Here is a 16,275-nt window from a genome sequence, read left to right on the forward strand (position 1 = left end):
CTTTCACCTTAAGACATTGCCTTCTAAATCCCTTCTTTTTCAATTCCCGTCATTTTTCGCAAGTAGGGAATTTTAACCACTGAAACGTCAGGGTTTAGGACCCCGAGTCTACAGTCTAGAAATGAAAACGCACGGTTGGTTTTACACTTATATTTCATAGGTTAACAAATCTCAGGGGTGGTTACAACGGAGAGGTCGCTCAGTGATTTAGCTTATGTAGGAAACATTTAGCTTATTAATTAGGTGATTACTCCCTACAGGGCGTCACGTATGGTGGTCACGGACAGGACGGTTCAGGTGCGCGGAGAACTCCAGAGTGGTAGTAATTTTTTGTGTATAATACAAATAAACTGTCTGTTCTTGACAGTTGTCTTCACAAAGTTACAAATGCACTTAAGGGGCTATGTATACGTTTCTATACTAAGATTCAGGTTAACAATATTTAGAATTTGTCATTTACAAGATATGAAGACTAAAGTCAAAAAGTTACAAATGCACTTAAGGGGCTATGTATACGTTTCTATACTAAGATTCAGGTTAACAATATTTAGAATTTGTCATTTACAAGATATGAAGACTAAAGTGAAACAAAAATAATTACTATTTCAAAAATAAAATAAAATAACAATCTTTATTTTTAATCGACCTCAAAAAGGAGGAGTTTTTTGTGTGTATGTAACGCGATTGTATTTGTTATTGGTATTTTTTGTCGATTTGATGATTTTTTTTTCTTGGAAAGAGGGTACCTCAGTATAGGTCCCATTTGAATTTGGAGAAAATATTCCACCTCTAAGGGTGGCAAACTAGGGGATGAATCCGGTTTCGCGCGCTTTCCGGTAATCGATTTCTATAAAATTTGGCAAATAGCTGTAATTCCACGAACTTTTGCGGTAGGTTTTTTTTAATAAAAAAGTTATAATTATTAATGTTTGCCATTCACAAAGTTTGGAAAGTAAAGTGAAACAAAAAATACTAATATTTTACAAATTAAATAAAAAATACCTTAATTTTATAGGTACCTAAGCAAATTACACTTGAAATCGTCACATTGGTTTTTTTATTTCCTAAAGTATAAGAAAAGCGTAAGAGGCGCGGAAACCTAATAACTCGATAAGAAAAGAATCTTCAAATCCGTTTTGTTTAAACAACAACAACGTCAATCCTTTATACGTCCCACTGCAGGGCATGGGTCGGGTTTCCTCTCAGGCGAGCGATTTAGTCCATAGTCCGCTACGCTGGGCCAATGCGAGTTGGAAACTTCACATATTTTCTGAGGGCTTTTTTCGGTGAGCAAGTTTCATCACCATGTATTCCTTCACCGAATAGTTAATTGTAAATTTCAAATTAAATTGCATGTAAATTCATAAAAAATCAGGTTGTAGAGGATGAGAGGCAGCAGGCCAACCATTAGGCTGACCTACTGCTACTTTTTTTTAAATTTACAACCCCAACTTGCTGGTATCGTATATGATTATCGCTACTTGGATTGATTTGGAGTACCTATGCATCCATGTGATGTCGCAGTACACAAAGTACGTGCAGTCATAAAGATGTCACCAACTAACGGAAACGAGGGATCAGCGGGCCCAATTCGGAACTCATGCGTCGCCCCGCCGCGTCGTGACGCTCAATTGTTTTTATGACGACTGCCCCTCGGCTGCCGATTGGTCGAGGACGCGGTTTGTGTTTGGAATTTATTAGTGGATTTTACCGGTTAAAAATATTAGGACCAAATGCTTTGCATCCTCCTTCTTAGTGCCCTCTGCCAGGGAATGTGCCTCCTTCTTAGTGCCCTCTGCCTTTTTTCGAGAAGGATTAATAGGCACCGGCTGGGTAAGCTCAGTCTTGTAGCTGTAGAGCTCCTTGTGAAAGAGTTCGTCCAAGGAAGTACTGCCACCTTACCAATTTCTGCCGCCGAGGAATAATGTGAGCATTACTGCTTGAAGGGTAAGAGTGCTGATGAAATTACGGATACATGGGACTTTTTTTGAATTGATGATTTTGATGAATTGCCTTTAGCAGGTCCTCGCGGGTGCTGGTTGGTCGGACACATTGGGTATGAAACTTTGCGTGGTCGGGTTGATATATCCCCATTCGACTATGTTGTCTCTACATTGGCCAAATTATGACATGAGACGGTTCAGGAATTTCCATATTGATCACTGCAACATGTGCTCGGGGGGAAGACTTTCGGCTGGGGTAATAAAATCAAGAGGAGCTGCGACTTTGATTCGCCAAAGTTTGCGTCTTTCGTCTGTTGGGCTACCTTCTATAATAGTGGTATGTCGATTTGTTTGATAACGATTCTGGCAAATCATTACGGTGACAATTGCGCTCCGATTGGCCAGTCCGAATTTGAAACAATTGAAGGGTGTCGTTAATTCTTTCAGTTCAAATCCACCAGTTTAACTTGAGCTTTGCTGTAATGGACGAAAATTAAAAAATACATATTTAATTACCGATGAAATGTGATTCCGTTTGTTTTGTAATTAGATGTTTTTGCTGTCTTTCCCACACCACCGAATGGAACAATGGGGGAATCCCCATTGTTAGAGATATTATCTTTATTACAATAAATACAGAATATTTTTGGAATATACGGAGACGTACACACAGGTCAGTTGTTGGTGCTGTACTATTTCAGCTTTCTAATTTGTGATTTCAGCGCAAACGAGAGTTGATATTTAAAAGTGATATAAGGCCCATTTGCCTGATGAGTTGCCAGGAATGAATGGTCATTATTTTGTAACTATTTCTGGTTAAATACTCGAAATCTTATGGCTTGATAGTCGTGCTGGTGGGAGCTTGTGGCCGAATAAAGGGTGCCGACTACTATGTCAATGCTAGAACGTCTGCATTGTCTAAAGGTTCAGACTAAAACACTACCTAGGACACTACGATTTTCCAGTCAAATTGTAAGTGTATACTATACCGCCGCATTCTCTGCCTACGTTTGGCAGGCAGCCATCTCTTTGCACCAAAACTGTTGCAGTCCATTCTAATTTACGTAGCTACGTGTTGTACTCAATGTTAGAATAGACTTAGTATTGTTTTGTACTGCATCAATCAACATGTATATATGCTACTTTTTTGAAAAATCTCCCACGTTATTTTTTCACGATGATTTCCACTAATATTTTTAAGTAAATGGTCTTGCTCATGACCATGAAGTACCTTGCTCTGGAGCAAAGACAGGGTCTAAGATATCTATTCAATCGAAGATTGAGATCTTAAAGATACTCGGTTTGTATGTGCAGGCAGGCAGGAAATATCATTCCTGTAAGTATCGTATTTTTTAATAATGCTATGTAAACAAGTCTAAAAATTATTTAAAAAACAAAAACCCAACTGCAATAATATTTTGCTGGAAAGATAAAAAATATTCCTCGCCTCACTATTTTGATTATTTTTTATAGCCTATGACACTCCGACAATCAAAACATATAACTACACCTCATATGTCAAAATCCATCAAGCCGTTTAGGCTGTACAGCGTGAAAAAGAAATAGACATACCATACATCATACACTTGAAAAACATAATCCTCTCGCAGTCGGGTAAAAACATGTATTAATTATAAAAAAGACCTCAAAAACTTTGTGGAACTGCTTTTGTTTGCCAAGAGTTATTGAAATCGGTGAACGGAAAGTGGGTGTAATCCAATAAGCCGGATTCATACGCTTGTTTGTGGAATATTTTCGTTAAATTTGAATAGGACCACTACTGAGGTACCCCTTTCCAACAAAAGAAGAATTTTTTTTATGATAGTAAGTGACCGGACGAACAAGTCGTGCACCTGGTGGAAAGCGATCCGCCTGTCCTTGACAGTTGCAGTGCTACTCAAAGCTTTAAATGGAGGGGTACTTCCACTGCACCCGTCACCTTGAGACATAAGTTGACAAGTCCCCTTTTTACGTTTTTGAACGTTGTAATACTCACACTACTGCTTGGTAGCAGAAATATGTAAGGTGGCAGTACTTCTCTGGACGAACTCTTTCACGAAAGCTCTCCTGCTAATGTCATAATAAGTTTCTGTTAAGTTCAAAATAAACAAAAAAAAAAAAAGAATTGAGGACTTCCACCTTTTTCAAAAAATAATAAAGTTGAAATTTCATAGCGAGACTTTACTTATGATGCTGAACAACAATTTCTATTCAAATTATCCGATAAATTATGCTTTGTACGGAAATAACAAAAATAACATTTAATATGTTAATAATCTTGTAATGGACGAATTAACGAGCAGTGAAACGAGTGATAAAACAGTGAAAGCAAATTCTGCTAAAGTTTTCCTCGCAATTTTCCAATACACTATTGAGTTAAGCATTCAACTAATCGGTTGGCAAGTTTTCCAAACAGCACTAACCCACATAGCGAGGTCGGTTCATACTTTAACTTTATTAGGACAGTTAATATTGACTTGCTTGCTGGTGCGGATTTAGAACAGGAGTCCATTATTTTTGTTTTAAAAGACTCAAAAAGAGAATGACAAACGAAAATGAATTTTAAGATAATAATGAACATTACGGGACACAAAAGAAGGGTGGGTTAGTAGATTTTTTTATATTATTTGATAATGAATTGTCTCAGAGCTAGTGTTCATTAAAAAATTATCCCACACTTTTTAAGATCTATAAACTGAAGCGAAATGTAATGAAATAATGATAAAGGTTTTATAGTTGGATTGATAAATCGTAAGAAGATAATAAAATTGTTCCCTTTCTTCTTCTTCAGTGCAGCCTTTCCAATCCTAGAATCAAGTTTATGTGATTTATACAGAGATATCTAAATCTACGTTTACTTTTAAAAAACATTTGAAGAGGGGGTCTTCAAAGTTTGAGTGTACTCCTGTTAATAGTTCTCAATTCACAAACTCCTAGCCGAGTGCGATGTCCTTTCTGTGCGGCAGCTGTTTATCTTGCAAATAATTTTGAAAAAACACTCAATCACTCCATTTGAGTCTAACACCCGTATTCTTAAACGTGTCCTCAAGGTTTCCTCAAACTCAACCTCACCTGAGGTGTCCTTAAGGAATTCCTCAGCACTTCCTCGAAGTCGGTATTCTTAAACGTCATTTGACAATTAAAAGGAGTTCCTCCAGTAAGGTTGAGTCGAGGAATGACGTCATTACCTCGAGTATTTTATTTTTATTATGTTGGCAGAATGTAGCCGAAAAAATACGAATGATAAAATATTTATGGTTAGTGTTGCTACTCAATCCAAACCGAAAAAAAATACCCGATTTTAAAGTAAATTTCTATTGACATGTATCGGTAATCTTGTTGATAAATATGGAAATTTAATAGTTATACTTAAAAAAACAAACTAAATTAAGCAGGTAGTCATGCATTTCGAAGTAATCCTACGATTGTACATTAGAATCTTTGTTTAAATAATTATCTATGCAATTAGCATTTTAGGAGTTTGAAAATTTGACATGGCAATAACTTCGTCCTGCCAAAACAAAATGCCATGTGTTCAAGCGGGTTTTGGGCCGACGCCGACGACGCTTGTTTTGTTTAGTAGTTTGTTGCCGACAGCGACGCTCATAGAACAACATTACTCTTAATATTATCTACTTTGAAAATTAAGAAATTAATTAAGAAATTGAGAAAGTGTGCCTGCAGGAGTTAATAATTAAATATAAATTAAACTCAGCCGCAACTCTCGGAGCAGGAAACCCATTTGCAAATAGGCAATAAAATATCAACAACTGTTTCTTTTCTAAATCGAAACCTTTTTTGGAATTGATCGTGGTTGTAAAATTCTAAAGGATTTTCTGCGTCTCTCAGATACCGCCGTGCCGGATAATCATAACTATTGTCATGTACGTAATCCATGAAATCCTCGAAATCGTCAAAATCACACATTTTAATTCAATACACGTAAAAAATAGCGTCACAACAACCGTTTTCTACGGTCGAGGAGGCCTTAAGGTTGGTCGCGAGGTACCTCAAGTTTGACAGTATATTCCTCGACTCCACTGAGGAAAATCCTTAAGTCGAGGACGCTTATGTCAACTTAAAATACCAATAACCTTGGCTGAGGTTGAGTCGAGTGGAGGAAATCTCGAGTAAACAACTAAGAATACGGGTGTAAGTCCTCATCCTACCAAAGACGACTCAACACCTTCTCTTCTCGTGAACAACTTCGCACATCACACTCTCATAGATTCTTCTGCTTCCTTGGTACATTCCTTTACTTCAAATTAAATTCAACATTGCATTTTGACGCCTTGAATAAGATGGGATGTAAAAAGACCGTCAAACGCTGGCTTAAAAATAAAAACTATGATGAAACAGAAGGTTTACTAGAAGTTATTTCATAATTATATTGTAAAAGCTAATTGTTTTATTTCTAATTGAATATAGCTATTTTGTTTTTAAGCACTCTGTCTGTGCACAAACAAGATGCTTAAGATACAGGTAATAATGTACTTAGTTTAGGCATCGCAAGTATACTGGTAGGCTTCTAATAATTAATTGTATAGCTTTATGATTAGTATAATAATTAAGGTTTATTTTTTATTATTTTTTTACCAATTGTATATTAGCTTCCCTTACATTTGTTTTTGTTTTTTTACTTATATTTAGATTAAGTTATGCTGAAATAAATTTATCTTTATCTTTATCTTACTTCTATTAAGCTATATTTAGTAACAGTAGAACTCCTTGTAAATGAGTTCGTCCAGGAAAGTACTGCCGTCTTACCTATTTCTGCCGCCAAACAGTAATGTCAGCATTATTGTGTTCCGGTTTGAAGGGTAAGGGTGCTGATGAAATTACAGGCACATGGGCCTTGTCAACTTATGTTTTAGGGTAACGGGCGCAGTGGCGGTGCGCCTCACATCTTTGTGAATTAAAGAGCTGAGTGGCACTGCAACTGTTGTGAACAGGCGTGTACCTTACCATCAGGCACACGACTTGTTCGTCCCGTCACTTGATATTATAAAAAAGCTAATCAGTAAGCTGTCATAAACATTTGGAACTTTCTAATTGCTACTTACTGTCATAGAGTAATTAGACGTGACCCCCCGTTTCCTAAATCTGATTGCACACCTGTCGATGCATGAATCAAGCTTATCTGTAGACTGTCGGGGTTGAAGTGGGCACGGCACGGCATTCCAAGGTCGCCGATAGCTCGAGTAAGTTTTATTATTTTCTGTTTATGTTTCCGGTGCAGTTTCTTTATGCACTTGAAATGCGGCGCCATCGCTCCATATTTTCTAATGCAGAGATTTTTTTCGCGTTTTAGTGTTGATTTATTGCAATCGCAAACACGAGAGACTAATACCTCCAATGAATACTACGATAGCTTAATTTTTGGACATGTTCTCTTTTAATTTTGTATCTTGTTTCATGACTTTTTTTTCACAAAAAGTTTTTTTCTATTATCGAATTTCACAAAATTCGGGGAACATAATATTAGTATAAATACGAATGTGTTCAAAAATAACAGATAATTACCAAAAAGTATAGTTGCCGTAGTGTTCATTGAAGGTATCTAGACAGTAGCGATCAGATACAAAAGTTCGGTCTATCTAGGGAGGGCCGTCCTACATTACATCTTCCAATTCGTTATCAGAAATTTAGAAGGAGCTTACTTAATAGTAATTTTAAAATACCTATATACACATGTAATGTAGACTATTTGTAAGATTGCAACTTACTGTATAGACTGTCTTTTTTGAAGACGGCGACAAGACAGTTCATTTCGCTAAAGTGTTTTGTCGCGATTGCAGTCGATAAATATTCTATCGACTATCGACTGAATATTGGTCACGTATATGGAATAAATAGACGAACTTGTGTCATTTGAATCCTCCTCGACCCATTCATCCAATTACTGAGCACAAGTTCATATCAATTGTCAATTTTTGTAAGTTCATACATATATATTATAATGTATTTAGAACTATGTTTATGAAAATTACAAAGAGGGGACATATTTTAATTCAATACAGATAATCAAATCCGGTTATTCTTGTTAAAATGTATGTGAAGAAAAATTTGATTTCGATAATGGTAGGTCAACTGTCCAAATAAGAATAAAGAAGGCAATGAAGCAATTAGTAATCATTAGAACGTCATAACATTTACAATTCAGTCATTTTTGGCAAAATTTTATCTTCTTTCATAATCTATATATATAAAACTATCGATAACAACTACATAACTATTTAAAATTTTATGAAAACAGGCAACCCTACAAATGTCATTAGATTCCGTCTTCAAAAAAGACATACTATAGTAATGTATATAATCCAACAGTTTACACGAAACGGGTTAACGGAACTGTGCCAAATACCCCATGAGAATTATTACCATTTATTTGCTCCAAAAAAACTGTGTAATAGCCCATAAATATACACTGTAACATAGTTCCACACGATTGTTTCGAGTACGTTCAGTAGGTATTTCAAATAACTTAAATCTGAATTTAATTTACTTCCTGCGGAATCGATAGCCGTTTTGCAACTTTTAAAGACTATAATTTGTTACTATAGTTTGTTATCGCCTTAGACAATTGGTATACCATTTAATGTATGATTTGGCTACATAATTGTACGGCCAGTGTAAAATGAACTAATACAACAAATCGTGATAAATGTGAATTACATTAATCTTTGGCCATTTGTGCTACGGCAATGGATTTATTCACACTGCGCGCAATTTAGCCATGCACAATTTTAATATTCAGTGCACGAAAATTGGCTTGCTCAAATACAAGTTTCCACTCTTTAATTAATTTATTCAATTATGTTTCATATTGTCCTCAGTGATCGAGTGGATTACACGCTGCTTTTCATGGCTTATGTAGAAAACTAACTTTTCTATATCTCGGGGTCTGCGTGTGTGTGATACAGTCGTTGTTTCCGATTTCCGTAGTACAAGTGCCTTAGTTACTCACTTTGTGATCTTTAATAGCAGTAGAGCTCCTTGTGAAATAGTTCGTCCAGGGAAGTACTGTCACCTTACCTATTTCTGCCGCCAAGCATGTGAGCATTACTGTGTTCTGGTTTGGAAGGGTAAGGGTGCTGGTGAAATTATAGGCACATGGGACTTGTTAACTTTTGTCTCAGTCTTTGAGATTTAAAGCTCTGAATGGCACTGCAACTGTTATGGATAGGCGTGTCGCTTACCACAAGGCGCCCGATTGTCCCTCCGTCACTTGGTAATATATGTATATATTAAAAAAAGGATCAGAGCAAAGTACGTGTTTTTTAATATTTATATACAGTCTCTAAATTGTTATACTTCTCTGCTTTAATTTAAACATTAAATAGCACACGCCACTGCAAAAGTGCATGGAATTTACAGAAAAATAGAACATACTGTTTGATAAAAATGTTTGTAGTTAACAGAAATTGAGGTGTTCTTTACTTGTCCACTTTATACGTGGCCAGGATTTGTTTCCAAAGCACACTTACATTTATCGAGTTCTTAGGTTTTCGCGATTGTTACACATAGGAAATGAAACTATTTTTCCGGATTTAAATCGCGTACCTATATTTGTTTTTTCAAACAAATTGACATTTTGGGCCCATTGCAGGTCCCATGGTCACGGTTGACTGAGGTGGTACAGTCATCAACCAGTAGTGTCTAATATTAATGCAAACCACCCTATTTTTTCGCTATAGTTACAAAAGTTATTACTTAAATACCTTACTTTTATAATTTTATAAAGTACATACCAATTTACGCTACATTATGTTCTACAAATTATTATATTTTAATAATACAAATTATTTATAATTTAAATTTATTATTAATTAGTAACGGAAATTAGAATAAATTAAAACATATTAGTTAGTACTTTAGTGTTATGTTTCATTGAAAAAACAAATATACGGGATTTAAATCCGAAAAAATAGTTTCATTTCCTACACACTTAAATTTTTTCCAACAGCAGATAGGTCTCAACTTACAATGACCGTTACAGATCACAACATACTGGTTGTAATGAATAACTCACATTTGTCACGCGAAGTTGTGAGCTGTCATTTATTAAATACAACATTCTGAATTTTTGATCAACAAAATAGTTTATAAATATTTCCTATAATTGAAGGCGTGATTTAAATAAGTTAAAGAATAGTGGCAGTCAAGTGGAAGGTAAGTTTCAATTGAGAGATTTACGTATTTATAAATTTATTCGTGGGAAAGGCTATATTTGTTACTGAATGATTACCAATGTGTCCCTCTCTTGTGGAGATTTCGGAAAATACCTTTTCCTGGAATCCCCATTGCGCTAGGTTAGCTAATTCGGATATTGGCAATTGCCTGAAAAAGAAAACTTTGACTGTTAACCAAATGTCAATATTTAATTTATTTACACTGTTCTAAATTCCACTATAATGTTGTTTTTTTGTGTGTGTGTTACGCGGTCGCTCCGAAATTTGATAACTGATTTCGATGTTTCTTTTGTTGGAAATGGGGTACCACAGTAGTGGTCCCATTTAAATTTGAAGAAAATATTCCACATGTAAGGGTTGCAAATTGGGGGACGAATCGGTTAACCGATTCAATAATACTTGTCAAATAGACAAGTTACAAATTAACAATATACATTAATTATGTTTTGATTTGTTTCCTTTCATTTTTGTCATTTAGGAAGCAGATATAATGCACTCTTTGTTTCTTTTTTGTAATACGTAAAATTGTGTAAATATACTTTATCTTTTCCGATCTGTGGTGAACATGATTACTGATAATGCTTCTTTCTGTTTTCTAAACTTATTTCCAGGCATTAATAGTAGCAACAGATCATTACACCCTACTCCTATCGATTGAATAGCGTCTTAATTAACTGTATTGTTCGTTAGTGGGCACAATTAATGTAAGATTGACAAGGGTGACAACTAACTAATTGGGTCTTTAGATAAAGCCCACGTCACACGATGTATGTACGATGCGTTGTAAATTGCGAGGAACCCTTGAATTGAAATATGTACACATATGTATATATCATTATAATTTTTTATAAAACCAAGTCACGGATGAGGCGAACAAGTTGTGCGCCTGGTGGTATGTGACACGCCTGTCCATGACAGCTGCAGTGCCACCCAGGGCAGTATCTCATAGATCTGAGGGGCACTGCCATTGCGCCCGTCATTTCGAGACTTAAGTTGACAAGTCCTATGTGCCTGTAATTTCATCAGCAACCTTACCTTTCAATACCGGAACGCAGTAATGCCAACATAACTGCTTGGCGTCAGTAATAAGTAAGGTAGCAGTACTTCCCTGGACGAACTGTTTCACAAGGAGCTGTACGACTACTAAAATATTATAATATATTATATTTTAAGAACTTATTTTGAGCTTGTATATTAAGGATTATATTCTAAAGTTCTAGATTGTTTTACTTTAATTGGGTAATAATATAATTTTTTCGCTTATCAGTTTCCTAGAGTAATTAAATGTTGACACCATTGACCTTGACATTAACGAATTAGGTGTTCGGATAGGGTATTCGATAACTTTCTTAAGAACACATACAGGTTGCAGAATACGTTTGCAATAACATCGGTCCAAAGCCCAATGTCAAGCTTGTGTTCTTGAATGGATGTATCGGCATCAGTAACTAATTAACTAATTCAATTAAGTTTTATTGAATGTCAGTTTCGCCACCATGCTACTCAATTATTTTTTGTGAAATTACTCCACTAGTTTGTTATAATTTTTAATACAGAGATTACTTAGAAAAAATTCCTTCGATCCGACTGGATTTGAACCAACGTCTTCCAGCAAACCGTGTTAGACGCTACGCCAACGTCCAGGGAAGTACTGCCACTATACTACTTCTGCCGCCAAGTAATAATGTCAGTATTGAGGTGAAATTACAGTCACATGAGACTTGTCAACTTACATCTTAGGGTGACGGGTTACCTACAGGCGCACGACTTGTTCATCTCGTCGCTTGATATTACAGAAAAAAGTTTTTTAAGTCGTATTCTTGTGTCCAAATTGGTAAGCCTACAACTTGGACATTAGAATTATCAGAAAAATATCAACGTGGCTACAACAACCACTATCTAAATATCATGGTACTAAAAACGTCAAGAAATTCAATATAATAAATATTGCAATACTGCAGGTAATAAAGTATTTCAATTCTGAATACTCATGAGTTAGATGTACATACTGGGACATACAAAGGATTTGCGGATTTGCGCGGGCAGGCCAATTTCCGCACGTCGGCCGGAACGTACATGTCCGGGGCGAGTTACTATCCTAGTTGACCCGATGGGTCGAGTCACTATGCTGAATTAAAACCTTTATGTTTCATATAGAATATCTTTTTATTTCAAACTGAAATAATCTTTATTTCATTTATAAGCAAATTAGAATTGAAATCCTGACATTGATTGCACTCTATTACTCATTCGTAAAGCTGAATCCCTTGGGAAGAATGAGTAAGAAGCTCTAGGGGTTGCTCCTTGTTAATACGGGTCACTGCCAATGGATTTTTGTCATTCATGTACCTACGAAGAAGCTGTTTAATAACCTTTATATTAGTAATTTCCATGGTGGTTTTAGTAAGGCAACATCGATTGTTAGTTGTTGATTAGTGATTCATTGAATGAATGCCGTCACTGTCATTTCACTGACACTGTTGAGACCATGTTGAGACTCAACTGCCATTGCAACTGGATTTTAGCAGAACAACAAATATTGCCATAAGTGCAATGTAATCTCAGTGGAGTCACAATAATAATAATAACGCACACATTCAACATGGCCCTGCACAAGGGAAACCCTGTGTCGCGGGTGCCATGGACACACACACACAGATAACCACAAATTACACCCAAACTCACGAGAGAAATAAATGTAGGCCATACAAATATTTCTCCTCGTCCGGAAATCGAACCTGGGACCTCTGCGTGGCAGTCCAGTATGGTAACCGTTTGGCCATGAGGCAGTTATAATACTATTATAATGGAATTACAATGACCAGTAGTTTAAAGAAAATTGGCAGACTTGGGGCCCCGGTTGCACGGTCACGGTTGACTGAGATGGTGAAGTCATCAACCAGTCATAATGTAATATTAATGCAAATCACCATTTTTTGCTCGGTGATTTATTTGAAAAAACAAATAAATGTTATTAGATTCCAAAAAAAAACTTCACTTCTAACGTTCACAATCATATAAATATGAATTTCCCAGTCCTTTATTTAGAGGAGACCCGTGCCCAGTAGTGGGACGTGTTAAGGGTTGTGAAATAGATACTTTTTTAGTACATTAAGGGCGTGTTTATTCGACATGATTTTTTATTGGGCTCACGCCGTCCGCGCGGAGACCGCGTGGCCGCCACACAGCGGCCGCGTGCATACATACGCTCTATTTGTTTAGATTTACATTTTAACTTACTCGTAAATGAGCGTCCAGCGGTCGCGGACGAGTTTGGTTTGTCTTTAGTCTACGCGGCAGACGCGCGGCGTCCGCGTGGCTTCAGCGCGGCGACCTCGCGGATGTATTATACCGAGAAATTTAAATGTTGGTGCCTAGTAAATAGAATCCAGTTTCGCCATTAACGTGAAAGCGTGGTACTCGTATCTGGGCGGCAGCCGCACGAAAACTTTCGCGTCGTGTAACTGGGCGCTTACTGTCACTCTTAAATGAGAAATGGTCAAAGAGTTTACTTGATCTCATTTCTCAGATGGTACCTTGTTTTAAGACCTAATTCATATACTTACTCTTAATATTTATACACAGCAAAGAATTGAATACAAGTTAAATATATGACGGGGAATAAACATTAAAAATTACCCGTAATTTGCGCTCCAACATAATACTTGATAATATAACTATTAAGTAATATAAGTATTAAACAAATATTTATGAATTTGTAGCTAAACAAGACCTCTACGGTGAACCACATCTAAAGATAAACAATGTGTAAACATTATTACGCTTTGCAAAGTCATTATACTATACAAAAGACGTAGGTTTAGACACTAATTGACGTATAATAAGGGCCTGTCCAGCCCTAAATAAAACAGAAAACCAAGTTAAATGTTTTCCAGGCGCTCGCGTCCGAGGTCTTGCGGAAAAGTGGTTTAATTACTAGTCATTAGGTCAGCGCAACGTTCGCTCGAAAGCCGAGGAAAAAACCTCAAGAGCTTGGACGGCTCTAACATAGATATCAGGCTAGGACACTCGCCGACTAAATGTAATAGTTTCTTTTTTGTTTGGACGTTTTTTTGAGTAATACAACATCCACCAATACGTTATAAGCAATATACAAGAATAATATCGAAGAAATGCAAAAATGATAATTGTTTTTAACTGACTTAAAAAAATTGCCACATCTAAGAGTGGCAATTTAGGGGATAAATCCGACCTAAATAAAACTTGGCAAATAGATGTAAGTTCACAAACATTTGAGGTTGGTTTTCTTTTATAAAAAACTTGGATCGAATTTATATTTAAAAAATAATACATCAATGTTCACGTGTTAATACAATGATTCGGGAACCATATTATGTGCTAAACATACACACGTAATATATAATAATAAATATAATGTCGACTTCAAATACTGAAGCAAAATATTTTTTGCTCTTCTGAATAAACAACGGAACATGAAATTACCGAGGGATACTTTCAATTAAGGCAAGAAAAGTTCTGGAAACTTCGCTGCTGTTTTGTTTTCACCACTATTTAAATATTAATGAACTTCGCTCTGCTTGTGAAACTAGCGGAATCATAAAAACAAACTATGCTGCAACAAGAATTGTATAACGTTTTTGTTTATTACTGTCTTACTATAAAGGATCTTACTATGAGCAGTGTATTTTAATGTCGAATGTTTATCATGTCAGCAAAGACGGGCAAGTACCCGGGTTTTAACCCGGCGCTTTTTTAATGCCGGGTCTAAATTAGGTTAAAACCCATTACCGCCCGAATTCCAAGGCGAAAACTGTTTACAACTAAATATTTGTACTTAAATCGAGTTCTATATAACGGTAATGACATTATTAAAAAAATGTTAATTGCTTGCTCACATAATTTGCCTTTCTATTGAATTGATTCGCTTGAAAATCGCGTTGAAATGAATCGATAAAAAAAATCGTATATACTTGAATCGATTTTCATAAAAATCAAATCGCTATGCATCCCTTGCAGTAAGTGAGATTCCACAGGATTGCAAGGTGGTATCAGGTAGAGTTGCCTCTGTTTCACCTAAAAAAGATTTTGTACATCGAAATTTCTGATAAGTCCATACTTATTATACCAACTTCCGTATAATGGTTTCCGCTCACGATTTTGGGCAGAAATAGGTTAAAACCCAAAATATTTCATTTGTATGGGTTTAAACCCATTGCCTATCACTGCATGTAAGTCGTGAAGATCGTTGTGAAGATCCGCGTTGTACTGCTGGATCTAGATTTAAAGTAAAATTAAAAAAAAATTTAGATAAAAATATATTGAAGGGAAAAATGGAATATGAAAAAGCAATAAAATTGTGAATGAACAAAAGACGTTAAAAAAGTATTTATAGTACCTATCTCAAGATTTTAATTAATATACACTCAATTTTGATGTGCTACTTTACTAATGAAAAGAAGAATAATTGTGTTGGTGAAAGTACCTTCTCTATAAAGGTTGAATTCCACAATATCAGCACGTTCCAGTACTGCTTCCCTACTAAACGTTCGATTTATGAGCAGCTTATTCAAATTTAAATTGAAAATATCGTCATTTCATAAGTAAGCACTTTACGCTTGAAATCGTCAAATTCATTAAAAAGTATTCATTGGTAAGGCAGATTCCTCTAAGAAGAATGAATAAGAAACTCTCGGTTGCTCTTTGTAAATAAATATTTATTCACGTTTATTCAAATTAAAATTATTTATTTCGAATGTTGTACTTCCATATTGGTTAGTAATACAAACAAAAACTTACACACTAATAATTAAAATTTTTTGTTGAATTGATATTCAATTATTTTTTGGGAAATTACTCCACGAGTTTGTTATAATTATTAATACAAAGATCGAACACTCAGAAAAAATTCCTTCGATCCGGTCGGATTCGAACCGACGTCTTCTTGCATACCGTGCCAGACACTATACCAACTAAATAACGGAACGAACCAACGGACCTCACCAATTTTTCTATGTGCTTGCGTCGTGTCTTTGTACTTGGTTTTTCAACGACCTTTTAGTCGTAGCGCCATCTATGAGAAATCTTTGACAGATTTATCACCCAGTTAGTACCTTTACAGCTACCAGTCCTGGCGAGAGATGTCGCTATTCACTGTATTA

The 16,275-nt window shown here is 35.8% G+C and overlaps 1 protein-coding gene across 2 annotated transcripts in view; it reads left to right on the forward strand.

Moving 5' to 3' along the window:
* Positions 1-16,275, forward strand: part of LOC113233229 (acetylcholinesterase-like) — a 120,282-nt gene that overhangs the window by 29,504 nt on the left and 74,503 nt on the right. The window lies entirely within an intron of this gene.

Source organism: Hyposmocoma kahamanoa, unplaced genomic scaffold (assembly GCF_003589595.1).
Source record: "Hyposmocoma kahamanoa isolate Upper Pololo Valley unplaced genomic scaffold, ASM358959v1 78, whole genome shotgun sequence".
In the NCBI taxonomy this organism is placed as follows: Eukaryota; Metazoa; Arthropoda; class Insecta; order Lepidoptera; family Cosmopterigidae; genus Hyposmocoma; species Hyposmocoma kahamanoa.